Here is an 18,629-nt window from a genome sequence, read left to right as displayed (position 1 = left end):
GTTGCCAAGCAGCGAAAGACACGACTTCATTAGAACAGTACAGGCCTCCGAGCACTGTGGGCCTGGCACCCTTCACCAGCCCTAAGCTGGGGCAGGATCACCTTCATGACTGGAAGGAACCAGGGCTCCCGAGGTCACAGTTAGAAAGAATGGAGCAAGGAGCAGCGTCCAGTGCTGGGGTGCTTCAAAACCATGTCCCTGGCAAGCTCTGGGTGGCCACTGTCCCAATTTTGGGAGATCTTGGGGTCTAAGAGGTCAGGAGTTCCCAGCTCAGGGCAAGCCATCTTTCGCCTCCCTTCCTTGCTCCTCCATCAGGCTGCTCACCTAGCTGGCCTGTTTTATTCTAGTTTCCCCTCACCCCTTATTGGTTAAAAATATTTATTGAGCTCCTGCTATGTTCCAGGCACTACCCTGACCTCATGGAACTTAAGCCGCCACCTCTTAGCACAGACAACTGTTCCACATTTGCAGGGAGGGGCTGGGAGGAGCAGTTGGGGAGGTCACTAGACTCCCTTCTGTCTTCAGCCTTGCCCTCTTCCAAGTCCCCCTATTTTCAGATGGGACTTCTTGCTGGAATTAGCTCCTGCTAAAGTGGAAACCAATCACAGTTAATTGTTAAACTTAATAGCTAGTGAAAATTTCACCCTGCTGGACTGGTAGGCAGGAGCTGAGAGGGCGGAGCCACCTAGGTTTTTCTGGCCTGTACCTGCCACCTTTTCCCTACTATAGGCTCTGTCTCTAGGGCTGTCTCCTGTCCAGGGACAGGAGGCCACTTGGATCCTTTCCCCGTCCTCCAGCTGAGGCCGCCCTGGGAGGTTAGTCCTGGCTCCAGTCCAAGGGCCTCTGTGTGAGTGCTCTTGCAGGGCAGGTGGGAAAGAGCACCTAGTGACCCAAAGAACAGGTAGCCAGCGGAAGTCCTGATTTTGCCCCTGCTGGGCAGGGGCGAGGGGAGGTAGGGAAGGTGTCATGGTGTCCCAAGCCCTCCACACGGGACCTCTGCCCAGCACAGCCCATGCATCTTTCTTTTGCTTTCCTTCCCCTTTAGCCTCTTCACTAGATTTCCTGTTCTGGGCCATTCTCTGCCACTAAATTGTGGGAGAAGGATTCCTGAGAAGAGGGCAAAGGATTATTTCTTTCTCCAGAAACTGGTTCTCGGACTAGAATGGGCCCCTGTCACACTTTAGGGACAGAGCCCATGTCACCTGGCCTGTCAAAGCTTGGGCAGGTGGCCCACCTCTCTGAGCCACAGAGTCATCCTCTGAACAAGCAGTACTATGATTCCTTCCTTACCATCATTGTGCATATTATAGGCACCATATGTAGGCATTAATATTAGGCTCAGCCTAATTCTATTCTATTAAATGAATAGAAGCCGTTCTATTCAGATGCCAGTTTACTTCTGAAGCTTAGCTCTGGGTTTGAGTGAATGGAGACCATCAGTTCACACCCTCAAGGACTTGACTTCAGAGCTGCATCTGCTTTATACAGTAGCCACTAGTCATGTGGTTGTTGAACACTTGAAATGTGGCTACTGTGACTGGGGAACTGAATTTTAAATTTTATTTAATATTTAGCCAGGTGAGGTGGTGCACACCTGCAGTCCCAGCAACTTGGGAGGCTGAGGCAGGAGGATCACAAATTTGAGGTCAGCATATATCACTTAGCAAGGCCCTAAACAACTTGGTGAGACCTTGTCTCAAAATAAAAATTAAAAAGGGGGTGCTGGGATTGTGGCTCAGTGGTAGAGCCTAGCACAGGCGGGGCCCGGGTTCGATCCTCAGCACCACATAAAAATAAAGGTATTGTGTTGTGTTCATCTACACCTAAAAAATAAATATTTTTTAAAAAGGGGGTGGGAATGTAGCTCAGTGGTAAAGTATCCCTGGGTTCAATCCCCAGTACCAAAATTTTTTTAAAAACTTAATATTTAATTTAATTAACTGAAAATTTAAAAAATGACACTCCATTGTGGACAAACTTCTACAATTGTTTGGGAACTTGGATTTGTGAATATACTTTTTCATTTGTAAAGGCTAAGATAATCTAAATATCTATTAAAAATTTAACATCTGTATCAAGAAGTGCTGTAAGTATAAAGTATATACTAGATCTGATTTAGTATGAAAAAAGAATGTAAGATATTTAAATAGTATATATTTGTGTGTGTGTGTGTGTGTGTATATATATATATATATATATATATATATATATATATATTACATGTTTAAATTGATATATTGGTTAAATATATTATTAGAATTAATTTCAGGGCTGGGGATGTAGCTCAGTGGTAGAATGTTTGCTTAGCATCTTCAAGGCTTTGGGTCCAATCACCAATACCACACACAAAATTTTTTTTTCACCCATTCCTTTATTCTTTATAAGATGTGGCTACTGGGAATTTTAAAGTTAAATATGTGGCTTGCATTATATGTCTTTTTGTGTATGTGACACGGTCTCGCTATGTTGCCCAGCTGCTATTGAACTCCTGGGCTTAAGTGATCCCACCCCAGTTTCCAAGTAGCTGGGACTACAGGCACATGTCATTGTGCCAGGCCTCACATGATATTTTCTTTGGACAACACTGTTGTAGCCAGAGAGTTGAGTTGGACACATTTGAATAATCATCCAAGACTATAAAAAGATGAATTTAAGAACAGAGCAGGCCATCTATTCCCCACTCACCTCTGGCTTTGGGCCATGGGCAATCCCATAGCTTCCAGGTTAAGATAGCTTCTCACCTGCTCTGAGTGTGACTTTGGGCATTTCCCTTTGCCAAACCTCAGCCTATCATCTATAAATTGGTCCTAATGGTGATGAAGGGACTAACCTGAGAAATGATGTAAAGAAGCATTTAGTTCAGTGCCTGGCACTTCTGAGAAGCCCCATATTAACAGTGGTGGTGATTGCCACTGTAATTGGTTATGGGGTTGTTGTTATAACTGCTGCATCCATCGGGGTGGATTTGATTCTGCCACTTGTCTGGGTGGAACATGGACCAGAAGGAAAGGAGGAGAAGTTAGAAGTTTAAACATGAGAGTCAGATGGGGACATGGGGGATGTTCTTTATGATGCATTAGGAGATTGCTTGGGGGTAGCTCCTTGGATCTTCCCTTTTGCTGGTGATCAGGAAAAAGTCCCCATTTTTCAGATGAGAAAGCAGAAATCTGTCAGAAAGAAGGTGCTTGGTTATACAGCCAGATGGAGAATGCATGAGTCCCCAATCCTGTTGTGGTAACATGGAGCCAGGGCCGGGAGGCCACCACTTGAGGCTGTAGCAGTCTCCTGTAACTGGACATCAGTTAGTACAGCCATCTCATTCTGGAGTTGAAGAGAAAAAGATGAGAGGGAGGAAGGAAGACGGGGCGCTGGGGGCAGACAGACAAGAGACAAGAATAAGACAGAGACAGAGAGAGGCCTAGGATCACATAGCAAGATGGTAGGCAAGGCAGAGCTGCTTCTGTTTGTTTAGATCCAGCTGCTGGCTCGGCCCTAGCAGGCAGGATGGTGGCCCTGCTTGTCAGCCCCCTCCTTTTCTGCCCAGTCCCTAGAGAAGGCTTCTGAGAAAGAAGCTTTTGTTTCACCAGCTCCTTCTGGTTTCCTCTCAAGGTAGCTGCACATGTGCAGACACACACACACACACACACACACACACACACACCACCCTGATTTGCATTTGTCCCTGTTCCAGGTTTAGAGGGCCCTGAGATCTGAAGCTTCTCTGCACTCTGGATATCCACAGAGATCCTAGGTTTTTTCCACCAAGGAGGCTTGGGTTCAAGTCCCTTGCCTACTGTTAATTTTCTGTGACCTTGGGCAAGTCACATGTGATTTTTTTTAGCTTTAACTTCCTCATCCAAAAAGCAGGGACCAAAATAGCTTATGCCTGGTCTAGTGTTGAGAACCGCTGCCCCACAGCCCAGCAGCCAGTGTGGGGGTCTTGGCTTTGCCACTCACTCACCGCCTGGTGTTCAATGAGTCATTTCACTTTCTGGGTCTCAGGTTCCTCATCTGTAAATGGAGGTTGTGATGAGACACCATACAAACTCTCCGAGTGCATCATCTCACCTAGTCCTCCCGTCGGCCCCAGAAGTTGACACTATTACTCCTAATTTCCAGGTGAGGAAAGGAAGTGACTTGGCCAGGTCACATAGTTAAAAAGTGGGGATCCAAAATCCTCCACAGGCCTGTGTCACTCCAGAGCCCAAGCTCATTAACCACTTCCTGTTTGCCTGATTGATCCTCGTGTTCCAAGGGATGTGGAAACACCTTGTCCCGGCTGGAGATTGACTTTATGGAGCGTCTGAGTGCAGAGGACCTCCAGCTACCCCACCCGTGGAACACCAGGCTGGGTCTGTAGTTGGGGCTCCAAGAAGATGGCAAAGGGCTTTAATACCCTGTGAGTGAATTCTACCAGCACAGAGTACCACGGGGTCACTGAGGCTGACCATATTTTTTTTTCCCAGATGGGGAGACTGACGCAGGTTGAGAGGGCAGTGGGAATGCTTTTTCCTGGGGGCTGGACTGACATGGAAGGCCCCTGAGTGTTGGGGCCCCTGCTGTCTCTCACCTACCTATACAATTAAAAGTAAATGTCTCTCGAATCTGTCTTCTGCAGTCATTTCACCACGTAGCCATTCTTGTCCCTTTCCATCCCCTTCTCTACCTGGCGAGTCAGTGGCTTCCCATTGCTTTAAGATTCACCTTCATCTTGGCCTTCTCAGTCTTCTTCTCAGTCCCTTCCCAGTCTGGCCCCTGCGGGCCACAGCAGCCTCAGATTCCTCACCTTCCCGTTTGCCCTCTGCATTCAGTCCCACAGCTGTTCTGCTTAACAGGTTCAGCAACTTCCCTGACGTTCCTCCAAAGTCCAGAGCCAGCCTCCCAGTTGCCAGCATGCGCTGGGCCGGGAGCTGTTCTGAGGAGCTAATGCTGTCTCCTCCTTTTAGGTGCCTGGCTGCAGACGTCTTCACCAGGGAGCCCGAGTGCACAGAGGGGTGAGTGTCCCAGAGGCACTGCCTAGTCTCCTGCTTCTGCTGAGGTTGGGCAGAGGGGTCTTCCAGGCGCTTGGTTTTGATCTATTTTAATGCTGGGGTGGTGTGAGGGTTTATTAGATCAAGGTTCCTGGGGGGTTGAGAAAGGGGGCTTTAGGATTGTCTGGAGTAAGACCTGAAATGCACATTCATTAAGTATTCTGTGTTGACAAAGGACATTCTTTGCCTACCTTGCTTATTCACACCAAGGTTGGTGTTGGGCTGGGAAGCTGGATCCGCAGGCCCTGCGGCCCTTGCTTTCTTGTGCTTACCATTCCAAGATGTAGACTGGATTCGGGAGAGGGCGTTTTCATTCTGGTTCTGTCGCCGACTGATACTGTATGATATTCCTTTCTGATGACCTCAGTGTCATATATACATCCCTTGGACAGGGGCTGGGAAAAGGTAGGGTCAGACTAAACGAGCTTTCTTTTTTTCTTTTTCTTTTTTAACTTTACAGTAGGGAAATCTTTTTTTCAAGTGAATCCCAAAGAATCTCAGTGCACAAAATAGCTAAAGGGATTGTAGCCTCCATTGAAGTAGGGGTAGGATTGGTGGCTCTAATTGGCTAATTCCTCAGGCCCCAGTTGCCCCTAGACCTTGGCTGCCACAGACCTTGGCTTTGAGTAGAGATTTGGAAACTCACTGGCTTGGGGCATGTTAGGAGGTGTGACTCTGGCAGGGCAAGGCAAATAAAGTTATATTGATTAAGAAATTATAAATGCCATTGTGGGGTTATTAGGAGACATGACTACAGGGCTTCCCTTGGACTGGTAGAAAGACCCTAAAAAAATTGTCCCCTCTGCCACTGAGCTACAACAAATGGTGTTATCATTTTAGAATCCTGTTTTTCAGTTTGGGATAAATATGAGGGACCTCTGGCTTCGTAGGGGATTATTCCTGTGTGTGTGTGTGTGTGTGTGTGTTTGTGTGTGTCTGTCTGTCTGTGGGTGTAGGGGGCAGGGACCATGGGGGATGGGATGGGGCTGAGCCAAGCTGAGGCAGGTAGAATGAATGGAGAAGGGAGCTGGAAACATGTGATTACTGGGTAGTGGGGACAGGGATGGCTTTAGCTCCAGTTAAAAGGAATGATTTGGCTCCTTCCTGCCAGAACATGGGCCCCACAGAGATCTCTGGGCAGGAAGTACTGGGAACAAGGCATCCTCTGTCCACAGCCACAGTGCAGCCAGGACAGAGGAGGTGGATTAGGAGTTCCCAGGAGGAGGCCTGCCCAACTATTCCCTGACATTTGGGCCAATGTGCGGGGAGAAGGGAAACTCGGGATGTGTGTGCATAGGGGAGGTGGGGGCTCGGTAAGGGGAGGTAGAGGTTGGTTTGAACATTTATTCCAGTCTCTCCTCAAGCTTCCTGAAGCCCTTCAAGGAAGCAAGCTCAGAGCAGAGAAAGATGAGAGTCTAAGCATTAACCATTATCAGTTTGCTGAAGGAAGGAGAGAATAGATTTTCACTGGCAGCCTGGTGTAGTGGAGGCCATCGGCCTGCAAGTCCAAACCCTACATTCAAGTACTTGCTCTGTGGCCTTGGTCTTGTTATTTCCCCCTTTCTGGGCCTCAGTTTCCCCTTCTGCAGAATGTAGATGAATACATTGGCTCTTCTGAGTGTCAGTTAGAAGAATGTTTTTTAAACCCTTTTGGGCACTGCATCCCAACACGTAAGCATTTGTACCAGTTTGTCTCATTGAACTGGGGGTTAGTTTACCCAGACTCCTGCCTTCCTCATCACCCTTTGTTCATTGAGTGATTTTGAAGTTCTTCTGCAAATTCCCAGGGCTGTAGGGAAGAGTGTCTAAAGAGTGCTAGGTTAGGATGCTTCTTGAGAACCTGCTTTATAAACTGTCCCCTGTAGTCTGGGTGACAGGAATTGTGCCCAGGAACACAGGGGCAATTATTATACTATTATACTGGCTTCTACCTGGCTTTACCCCTAGCTAGCACGGACCTAATCTTGATTGTCCTGGGCCAGTTCATAGGACTGATGAGGAATCAGGTCAATTTTCCATCTCTCTCCCTTTATCCCTTGTCTCTCCCCTTTAAGCTGTCCACTGCTCCAGTTTAGCAGTCCAAACAGAAAGAGGGAACAGTTTTTCTTCTCGGGTCTTTCTATCAGTCCAAGGGAAGGATTCTGATTGATTGGTTTTATCCTTGTTGCTGGGAGGATAGGGATATTCTGAGTGGTTAGGCCTGGGTCAGGTGCCTGCCCAAGGAGCTATGGAGGGACAGAGCTACCACCTGACCAGTCAGGTGGAGGCTGCTAGGCAGACAGACCACCAAAGCATGTTAAGATGTTACTGGAGTATTGGTTATGGGAAAATGAACAGCTCAAAGGCCTGTAAGGGGCTGTAACTCCTCTCTCTTTAAAAAAATATTTTTTTTTTTTTTTAGTTATAGATGGATACAGTACCTTTATTTATTTATTTTATGTGGTGCTGAGACTCGATCCCAGTGCCTCACACATGCTAGGCAAGCACCCTGCCACTGAGCTACAGCCCCAGTCCTGTAACTCCTCTCTTTAGTGACAGAAATACAAATACCAACAATGATCACAATAGCTAAGGCTTGTTGAATCACCTACTGTATGCTGGGCATGTTCTCTTGCATTGCCACGTATTATCTCATTTACCCATGACAGTCCTTTGGGTAGGTAGTATTGTTACTGTTATTACCCCTGTTTTATACTGAGACACAGCTAGGTCCTCACATTGAATAAGAGGAGGAGCTGGGGGATTCATGCCCATGGAGTCTGGCTTCAGAGCCCATACTCTGACCGCTACGTCTCCTGCCTCTGCTCCCTAGGACGGCTGTCCTGCATCTGCTTGCATGTTGCTCTGTGATACAGAGCTCCTGACCCACAGAGGCAGCCCAGACCCAGGTTGCACTGCTCGACCTGTTGGAAAGGGCTTCCTGATGCTGCTCACAGATCTGCTTCCGTGTAGTCATCCATCCAGTGTGTGGCTCTGTGCTAGGTATTTCAGGAGATGTCAAGAAGGTCTCATAAAACTGCCCTAAAGGTCACCATAACCAATTTCACATTGCTAAGCTCTCATTTTGTGTAAGGCTCGGTGCTGAGCCTTTTAGAGCATTACCTCTCCTCCCCCTATTTATTTATTTAATGTGGTGCTGAGGATTGAACCCAGGGCCTCACACATGGTAGACAAGTGCTCTACCTCTGGGCCACAACCCCAGCCCGCATTACCTCTTTTAATTGCAACACAGGAGGTACTGTTATTGCCTGAACTTTCCAGAGAAAACCGATGCTTAGGATAAGTGACTGCCCCAGGGTCATGTGGCTAAGAAACCACAAGCTGGTGTTTCAGTTCAGGACAGACTGGCTCCAGAGGCCATGCTAGAAACCAGTCATCACCTGTGTCCCCTCTAGGGGTGTCAATGTGAGCAGGTGTGACTGTGACACAGTCAGCATGCAAATTGCCATTGAGAGGGACTGGCCATGTGCAACCAGAGCTCAGAGGAGAGAGAACTGGGAAGAGTGGAGGAGAGGCTTTTGATGCTGTGCCCATACCTCCCCCCCATGACTCCAGGAGGAGGGAGCTGCCTGAGAAAAGGCAGGGAAGTTTGGAAGTTTGTCAAGAACCAGAGAGCTGCTGGGGTGCAGGGGTCATAGGCAGCTGTGCTTCTAGGCCTCACAAAAGTGTGTAGAGGTTTGATGTCTCTTGCTGAGTACAGATGCCCAGTTGCTTCCCTTCCTCCCCCGATGTGAGGAGGGCAGGGCCCATCTGGATGGTGGATGAGGAGGGCACCAGCAGATGTGAATGCTTCTTCCCCGTCCTCCTGGTGGTGAGTGGAGGAAAAAGTGCTCCCCTTTGGTCCATTGCCCAGGGGCCAACCTTTCTCCAAACAATGTGGAATTCTGGGAGCCAGGATGCTTTCTATCAGCCTCGTGGAGAGGGGGCTCCTCAGCCCTTCTGCTGATCCACAGAGGGGACCCTTCCCCAGCTCCTCTCATCCTTTGTCAAAAAGCAGCTAATACCCCTAGAGGCCTGGACTCTGTCCCTAATGTGACTTTGGGCTTTTCTTCAAACAACTTAAGTGGAAAGTTGGGGGGAGAGTATGCTGTTAGGCCTGGGACTCTGCTGGGCTTCAAAGGATGTGGGGGGGCTGGGGATGTGGCTCAAGCGGTAGCGCGCTCGCCTGGCATGCGTGCGGCCCGGGTTCGACCCTCAGCACCACATACAAACAAAGATGTTGTGTCCGCCGAAAACTAAAAAAAATAAATATTAAAAAAAAAAGTTCTCTCTCTCTCTCTCTTTAAAAAAAAAAAAAAAAAAGGATGTGGGAATGGCAGTCATATTTACCAAACTGGACTCAGAGGATGTCAGGGGCTTTTCCACCCCATTTTACAGTTAAGAGTGCTGAGGTTCAGAGGAGGAAAATGACACAAGCGTGGTTGTCACAGGGAAGGTGGATGTGTCATTTTCTCCTGAGGGAAAACTTCCTTTCCCTCCCCTGCCCTCGCCCACCCATCCCTCCTCCTGCTTCAGACTGCCCTCCAGCCTCTCCCCCAGCAGGAACAGATCATCCCCCTGGGGCCAGAAGAGCTATTTCTCGGGGGCCTGGGCCTCAGGAATGTTACCCAGATAAGGCCCAGATATCCAGTATTTCTTTTGTGTCTCCTTATTTCTGGGATTCTTGCATTTCTCTGATTCTTCTTGGAGGGATTTCTGCATTTCCATTCAGGAAAAGGAGACAGAGAAAGGCAGGAAAATTCTATTGGGGATTTCTTAATCTCATGACTCTCATCACCTGGCTCACACATGACTAGATCAAAGACCTTTATATTTTTCCTATGAGGAGCTTTCCTTTCCTTCCTTCTTCTCACTGTTCCCACCTGCCCCCAACTCTTTTTTTTTTTTTTTTTTCGAGTGGGGATTGGACGCAGGGCCTGGCACATGCTAGGCAAGCACTCTACCATGAGCTATATCCCTAGCCTTTTTTTTTTTTCCCTTTCTTTGTCTCTTTTTTTCCTTCTTTTTTTCATTTTGAGTCAGGGTCTCACTAAGTTCCCCAGGCTGGCCTCAAACTTGCAATCTTCCTTCCTTAGCCTCCCAAGTAGCTAGACACAGGTTTGTGCCAGCTGGGATTTCAGGTATGCACCACCTTGCCTGGTGCTGAAGGGCTTTTCAGTTCATCACTTTTCTCTGATTTTCCTCAAAATTCTGAGAAGAAAGGCAAGGAGGGGTTGAGTATAATTATCCTATTTTGTGGGTAGATTAACTGAGGTTCAGAGAAAGTAAGGGACTTCTACAAGATCACACAGTGGCAGAGCAGAGCTAGAAGACAGAAGCCAGGAGTGCCCAGGAACCCCGATCTTTGTTCCCATCACCAATGCTGACATCTATCAGGACAGCCTCTGAACTGGCCTCTCAGTGCCTCGCCACTTCAAGGACTCCCTTCCCTCTTTCATTTCCAACCTTCTCAGGCTTCCTAAGGTCTATGGACTAAAGTGTCACTCAACACTTCTGTATTCAAAGGTTCCCTAGATCCAGCCCCAACCCACTGCTCTTGCCAGTCCTGGCTGAGGTCGACAGGCTCGGCTTCTTCCCACAAGGTGGAGAGGATTAGCCATGTGTTGGAGGGAGGGGAGATTCTCTGTGGGAGGTGTAGTTTTTAGCATGTTGCCCAGGGAGTGGATGGGGAAACTGAGGCCAGGCCCAGCACAATCAATACGTTCCGGGCAGCGGGAGAAGCCAGACTAGGAAAGGCTTGGGCTGGGCTGATGAGAAAACCTACAACTTTGGGTTCACAATGTGGGTCAGAGTGTGTCCTGAGCGTTTACATTATATTCTACTTTTGTTCCAGATAAATTCTTCTAAGGTGCACCCTGGGCTTTCCCAGAAAAGTTGCACCTGGATCAAATCAGAACCAGAGACCTGGGATTCTAAGAGCATTGTTGGTTCTTGCTAAGAATGACTGGGATCCTGGGATTAGTGGTGATGGTTGCACAACTCTGTAAATATACTAAAAGGCATTGAATTGTATACTTTAAGGTGGTAAATTTTACGGTATGTGAATGATATTTCAAATTTAAGAAAATAAATAACAGGAATCATATTAGAGCATGCCTTGCATCTGGTAGATGCTTAATAGATATTTGTTGAATAAGCAAAGCGTCTTATAAAGCACATCTCTTTGATTCTTAAGCAGCCTTGAGGAGGGGACAAGGCAAGAATAATGGCCCCCATTTAACAGATAGAGAAATAGAGGTCTGGAAAGCCTGAATGACTCATCTGGGCAGTTGAATTAGAGTTTTATAGAGTTGGGATAGGTTTTTATGCCATGTCATCCAACCGCCCTTGACTGAGTACCTCTTCCACATTTGTGCCACTCCTGGGGTTGCTGAGGGGTGGATTAGCAACGTGACCAGCCCTTTCTCTGACATCTAGTAATCTAGACACTCAAAGAACTAAGCACTGATGAAATGGAATGGTTCCAGGAAGGTGCATGTAAGGGCTGCAGGTGGCCAGAGGGGCCCTGACCGGGCCTGGGGAGAACAGGGCAGCTGCCCAGGAGCATCACAGCTAACTGGGCTTGGAAGTCTAGCACACAGGGTCACAAAAATGGGCAAAGTGGAAGAGGGTGTCAGCGGGCTGGCTTTGGTTCAGAAGGGATTGGAAGCCCAGCTTGACTGGGTGGGAGGATAAGTCGAGCCCAGCCTGGGCAACATAGTGAGATGCTTTAAAAAAAATAAATAAAAGGAAGAGCCTGGGAAGTGGCTGATAAATTTTAAGCAAGGGAAGAACAACAAGAGATTACCCGTGGCCTGTGATCTGGGGCAAGCCCATCCCAGCATTCTTCAGTACTGCCCTCCCCCTCGGTACCCTGGCCACTGGCCACGGAGGGGTGGGGGCACCTGGTAGAGCTAAACTCAAGCCCAGGTGTCCTGCCTCTTAGACTCAGCTTGTTATTGCTTCATTGCCCCAAGCGGCCCTCCTCGGTCTGAGTCAGCCCCTGACATTGCTGTCCTGGTCTTGGACTGATCACAGGGTAAAAGCTGCCAGTAACATTATTAAGAGCTAATAATCATTAAAGCTGATGACTATTTATTAAGTCACTACTCTATGCCAGGCATGGATGTAAGTGAGTATGTCTGTCTCATTTCATTTAATCCTCACCCTGAGAGCTAGGTAATAGTATTATCCCTAGTTGTCAGATAAGGAAACTGGGACACAGAAATAATTTGCCTAAGCATTGGTGGGGATTCAAAGCCGGAGGCTGTGTTGAGCCTGTAACCAAAGAGGAAGAAAACACACACACACACACACACACACACACACACACTAGTTGGGCCACAGAGATTTCCCTAACCAGCTGATCGAGTGTCATAGACTAAGTATTACCGAAAGGGAAAAATCTCTAAACTGCCTCAGATCAGAGAAGAAAGGAAGCAACCAGTGTGTGTGTGTGGGGGGGGTGGTCACAGAAAGCTTCTTCAAGGAGGCAGATTGAAGATGGACCCTGAAGTCGTGCACAGTGTGGTTCTGCAGGCACAAGGGGGATGCTGTGGACACCAAGTGTTGGTTCAGGTCCCAGCTCTCTCTTCCCAGCTTGTGCACAATCTGGAGTCAAACCCTTTCCTCTCTTAGCCTCAGGCTGTCATGTGGTATCAGGCACAATGATGGTCCCTATCCTGGAAGCTCTCATCAGGCTTAGACCAGGGTGCCTTGGGACCGGAACATGGAACATACTCCTGCTTCAGAATAGAGGGCTTGAGAAAGACGCTCAGGAGCTTGCCCCAGGTCACATGTTGCCAAGGAAGTCGAAGGGTTGGCAACTGTACCCTGAGGTCTCCTTGGGGTGAGGGATGACAGAAGAGGAGGCATCAAGACTGGCCTCTTAGACTCTATTGGAAGTGGTGTTGACCTCTAGAACTTGCTGTTGACCAAGGTTAGTTTTCTCATTTGGTACCTGGGGAGATTAAGACCCAGACTAGAAAAGCAATTCACTGAAGCCAGCCCTGGATGCAAAGGGGGAGCTAGCCATGGAGGAGGGTCTGCACTGTAAAGCTAGAATCACCAACACGGGCTTCTTCATGGCGTGTTCTGAGAACCAGGCATGGAGAAGGTCTCGGGAAAGGTCTGCATTGAGACCTGAGTGGACCTTCTCCTTCCTCGTTTCCCCTTCTGGATCCGCTCTCTGCCATTCTTTATATTCCCAGTTTTCTTTGATCAATGAATTAAGACACATGGTTGTCAAATTTCCTGGGAGCTCAGTTTTCTTATTCTTTGAGTAGGAATAACAAAACCAGCCAGTTCTACCCCCCTCAAAGGTGAGTACTGCAAGGGTCAGTGAGGTGCCACATCACCTCAGGCTCATGTCAGGCTTTGGAGAACCAGGAGTCACTTCAACAAGGTGACCTGCTCCTCCCTTGGCAGTGGAGTGCAGTTGAGAAGAGTTCCAGCTCCATTCAGACTCAGACAGGCCTGCATGTGGCCCCTCTGCACCCTGCAGTGTGGATTTGAATGAGCTGTTTCTCTGTGCCTTGGTTCTATCTTCTGTAAATGGAGTCAGTCATGGTCCTTACTTCAGAGATTGTGAAGCCCAGATGAGGGAGGCAGACGACATGCTTAGCACTGTGCCTGGCACACAGTCAGTGCATAATAATGCTGCGTGGTTGGGAACATGGTGATGATGATGATGATATTGATCATGATCAAGATCACGATCATGATCATGATGATTGACTTTTTTTTTTTTTTTGTATCGGGGATTGAACTCAGGGGCACTTGACCACTGAACCACATCCCCATCCCTTTTCCCTTTTTTGTATTTTATTTAGAGACCAGGTCTCACTGAGTTGCTTAGGGTCTTTCTAAGTTTCTGAGGCTGGCTTTGAACTTGTGATCCTCCTGCCTTAGCCTCCCGAGCTGCTGGGATTACAGGCATACACCACCATGCCCAGTGATGATTGACATTTAGATGTCAGGATGCAATGGAGGTCCACTAGGCAGTGATGTCAATATTATTGTTATTGACAGCATCTTTTACCTGACACTTTACAGTTTACAAAGCATGCTTCCTTCCATCTCTGTATATGCCTTCAGAGTGTTCCTTCAGGGAGGCAGGAATGGCGTGGGCACCATCTCCATTTTACAAATGTTGTTCTGGCTTTTAAGAGAGGCCAAGTGGCTCATCTACAATTTCAGCTCAGGTATTCCTGTTTGGGGAGCTCAACTTCAGGTCCAAAGTGCTGTGGGGATCCACCTCTGGGTCTGGCAGCACTGACCCAAAAGTAGAGGATGATTGTTATTCTGGTTTTCACTCTGAATTTTGGAGGTCCCATGGCCTTGCCAAGTCACGGAAATACACACAGGCCTTGAGGCCCTGCTTTCAATGTGGTTGGGGCAACCTCTCTCTCACCTTGGATTCAGGATTTCTGAAGCTCTGGGCCAACAGTGTCCTTGCTTGTTCAGTACCCAGACAGCCAGATTTAAATTTCCTCTCTCTCATCTGTTTCCCACTCTCTCACCCCTTACCCAGTGCTTGGGCCTAGTAAAGGAGTCTGTTTCCAGTTGCTCTTCCATTAGGCATTGATTTAGTCAACAAATTTTCTTGGAGTGCCTACCACATACCAGGTACTGTCCCACATGCTGGGATCAGAGGAAAAAGCTGCAAGGAAACATATACTATGAATGCTTATGTCACCCACAAAACTTAGGTGTTGAGATCCTAGCCCCAAGGTAATGGCTTTGGGGGCAGGGCCTTTGGGAGGTGATGAGGTCATGAGCCTCCTCCCTCATGATGCTCTGAGGACCCAGGAAACCAGTTTGTCATTGTGAGGACATGCTGTGTGCCTCTTTCTCTCCATCTGCTGAAGGAGGGGATTAGTTGAGATACGGGACAGTTCCTAACATTTGTGGGTGCTTGTGTCTCGTGGTCAGAGGAGTCGAGGCTGACAGAAAGCAGGTCTTCACCAGACACCGAATCTGCTGTCACCTTGATCTTGGTCTTTCCAGTCTCCAGAAGTGTGAGAAATAGCCAGCTGGGCATGGTGGCGCATGCCTATAACCTCAGCGGCTCAGGGGGCTGAGGCATGAGGATTGCAAGTTCAAAGCCAGCCTCAGAAACTTAGAGAGGCCCTAAGCAATTCAGTGAGACCCTGTCTCTAAATAAAATACAAAAGAGGGCTGGGGATGTGGCTCAGTGGTCAAGTGCCCCTGACTTCAATCCCTGGTACCACCTCTCCACAAAAAAAGTGTGAGAAACAAATTTCTGTTGCTTAATATGCCACCAATTATGGCATTTTTGTTATAACTACCCTAACTAGCTAAGAGAATACCTGATCAGTATTTCGAGTAGAAGTTTGCAGTATTCTCTGGCAGTTTCTAAGAATTAGTGAGAAAGGTGTTTCTTAGCTCCTTGGTAGGATTCATGATTTTGAATTTGAGAAAAAGCCTCTGCTGTGGGAGGCAGCATGCACTGGGAGCCCTGAGTTGGGGGTCAGCCTTGGCCTGGGATGCCACCTCTACCTTGGCTTTGCTGTGTGATCTCAGGCTGGCCCCACCCCTCTCTGGTCCTCCTTCTCCCCATCTATTGAAGGAGGGGATTGGTTGAGATATGAGACAGTTTCTGACAGTTGTGGGTGCTTGTCTGACCCATGTATCAAATGGTCAGAGGAATCAAGGCTGACATCAAGGGTCCTTCCTGCCCAACAGTTGGCCCCTGGGTCTGACAGGAGGTGATTTCTGAGCTGAAACGCCAGCACTGGGAAAAAGTTGGATGGGCTTATTAGCTCCCCCATAATCTGACTTCTTCAGCTGGCACTAGAGCTGGAGAACAGGTTCCAGAAGCCAGGCCTGTCCAGCAGGGGCCCTGCACACTGATGGGTGTGATCTCCAGAGCTTTTCTTTGGGCAGGAGGTGGGGAAGGGTGGGGAGTGGGTGGTATGAGAGACCTTCAAGGCCCTCCCATAGGAAGGGTGGGGAGACTTAAGCCCAAGAAGGGGAGACTTCCTAAGGCCCCTGCGCTGCTCCTGGGACCCAGATCTCCAGTCCCTCCCCGACACATGCAGTTGTTTCCTGGCCGGGCTCACCAGGTGGGAGAGGGCCAAGGTAGTACAGTACACCTGCCCAGGTGGAGGGTGGTGGGACTTCATTCTGCTGCTGAGGTTGGGAGGGGAGAACGTCTCTAGGTCATGTTGCCACCTTCTCCTGCCTCCTCTCTCACTTCCCAGATAAGTTCCTGGGTCTCTTGGTCATGTGACATAGGCTGCTGATAGGTTGAGGGTCCAGAGCTGGAGAAAAAGCAGACGACCTGTCCTTGGGACCAATGGGGACAGAGGCTTGTGAGTCTTGCTGTGCCCAAGTCCCAGTGATAGAGTGGCTTAGCTATGTGCACCTATCCTGTCCCCAGGCAGTGCCCGCTGACCTGTGCTGGCAGCCAAGTAGGTGCCTCTCTGTGTCCTCCTTGACCCTGGCACTTGGTATCTGCTGCCTTACCCATGCCCTGGCTGCTGTGGGCTCTGCCACTTGGTCCTGGCCCAGGGACTGGTTTGGCAGGTTTCACTACCCTGTGAGCAATGCAAGGGTTGGGAGCTGGGGTGGGGCTGGCCCAGGAGGCAGCCAGCCTCGCCTTGACCCCCGCCCCCATCCCAGCCTCACCTCAGCCTCCCTTTCCCCCTTTCTCTAGGGAGGCTGCCTGAGAGCTAGAAAGCAGAAGCCCCGCAGGCTGCCGGTCCTGCTCCAGGGCCTCCTCAGCATGTGACCACGGGAGGTCTCATGACCTTCCTGGACCTCAGCTTTATCATCTCCACAATGGGGCTTTGGGCCCAGTGATCCTCAGACAGACACATTCTATTATTCTAGTTAGAGCTCTGCCATTTTCTCTCTATCCCTGGACAAATCGTGGAACACTGATGGCCTCAGGTTCCGGGTGGGGAAGATGAGGCTGCAACCCTCGCTTGTTTCCAGGGGACATTGATAGGATCAGTTAACATCCTCACGAGTTTTAGTCTCCTTGGGACATGTCTTCTTCCTAGAGTGTGGCCTTCCCTTATCTGCTTCAAGCAGGAGAGAGTCTACCTAGAGAGGGGCTTGCTCTAGGCCCCTGCCCTGCCCCGCTTACCCTGAGCGCACTGTTTGCTGATAATCAGGCTTGTTGAGCCTCTTCATGATGGGGGATGGGGAGTAGAAAATGAGAACACAGGGGAAAGTTCCCAGGGCTTGCCGTCTCCTCTTCCTCATGACCTTCAGACCAACCCAGGGTCCAATTCAGGGGCAGGCAGGAAAGTTCCATCCTGTTGTAGCCCCACTGTGTGACAACAGGAAAGTTGCAACCTCTTGCTGGACCAGTTGCCCTGCATAACAAGGAGGGGTATACTGGTCACATGTCTTTGGAAAATGTAAAGGTTCTGACAATGTATAATTTGGAAGAAGGAACAGAAATTAAAGAGGATATTCCCAATCTGGGGTGGAGAGTGGATAGAGAGATGAGGAAATGGAAATTAATGTTTATTGAGCATCTACTACATGCCAGCACTAAGCCAATTACTTTGCATACATTGCATACATGATCTATATTTTCTCTTTCCAGGTGGCAGTCAGAGAATAAAATCTAAACTTCTTACCATGGCCTGCAGGGCCATGAATAAATGGGTCCCTACCTCCCCTCCTCCAGCCATGAATCTCCTCACTGGTCACTTAATTCAGACACTGGAGTATTTGCTTCATTTAACAAGTTCTTTCCCTCCTCTTGACTTTTACATATGTGGTTCCCTCTGCTGTGCATTTTTTTGTCTGGCTCTTTGCAGTGTTGGTTCTTTCTTCTATATCTCAGCTTCAATAGATTACCCCACCCCACCCCACACCATTCTCTTCCTATGCCTCTGAATTCCTTCCTCATGCTTATAACAATTTGTAGCTATTTTGTAAAAACTGTCATGTTGGACTGGGAATGTAGCTCAGTGGTAGAACACTTGCCTATCATTTATGCAAGGTCCTGGGTTCGATTCCCAGCATTGCAAAAAAAATAGTGATGTTCATTTTTGATTTCACATTTCAGGTCACATGATAGGTATTCAATAGGTATTAGTTGAACTAATAACCTGTGAGGAAATGAGAGTTCTGGCTGAGTGCCTCTTTTGAGACTTGGCACTTAGTAGGTGCTCAGTAAATGGCACCTTTTAGGGAGAATGAACATGGCAGTGGTGAGTAAATACACACTTATTCATTGTGGCTAGAGCACTTATGCATGGGGTACGGGGGACTGAAGTGGGCAAATTGAGGTTGAAATGATGAACTGGTGCTCGATCCTGCTCTTCCCTGGTGCTCAGCCAAAAAATTTAGACTTTCTGAAGGACAGTCCTAGAAATCATGCTCGGCCATTAAGGTAACAGCAAAGCTCTACTTCCAAGCTGTGCATTCAGCCAGTTTGTGTACTTGCAGGAACCCTGCTCTACTCTGGTGGGTGACAGGGTTAGAGACAAACCCAGAGAGGAACAGGCTGGGCCCTCTGTGATGTTCTCTGGGGCAGGCTAGTCCCACGATGCCAAGGGAGGCCTCAGTTGGGAGTTGGAGTATGCTGTTTTCTGATTCCAGAGGTTAGAGGTGACCTCTGAATTAAAAAAAAAA

The 18,629-nt window shown here is 48.5% G+C and overlaps 1 protein-coding gene across 1 annotated transcript in view; it reads left to right on the top strand.

Moving 5' to 3' along the window:
* The first annotated feature begins 4,002 nt into the window (after positions 1–4,002).
* The window catches only part of Epb41l1 (erythrocyte membrane protein band 4.1 like 1), a 107,117-nt gene continuing 92,490 nt past the window's right edge, over positions 4,003–18,629 (top strand). The window contains exons 1-2 of the mRNA XM_048811012.1: positions 4,003–4,119; positions 4,947–4,994. The gene's annotated coding sequence lies outside the window, so the exon portion shown is untranslated. The remainder of the gene's footprint in view (positions 4,120–4,946; positions 4,995–18,629) is intronic.

The sequence above is a fragment of the Marmota marmota genome, unplaced genomic scaffold (assembly GCF_001458135.2).
Source record: "Marmota marmota marmota unplaced genomic scaffold, marMar, whole genome shotgun sequence".
Taxonomy (NCBI): Eukaryota; Metazoa; Chordata; class Mammalia; order Rodentia; family Sciuridae; genus Marmota; species Marmota marmota.
Note: the sequence above shows the minus strand (reverse complement) of the source record. Positions and strands in the feature narration are given on the sequence as shown.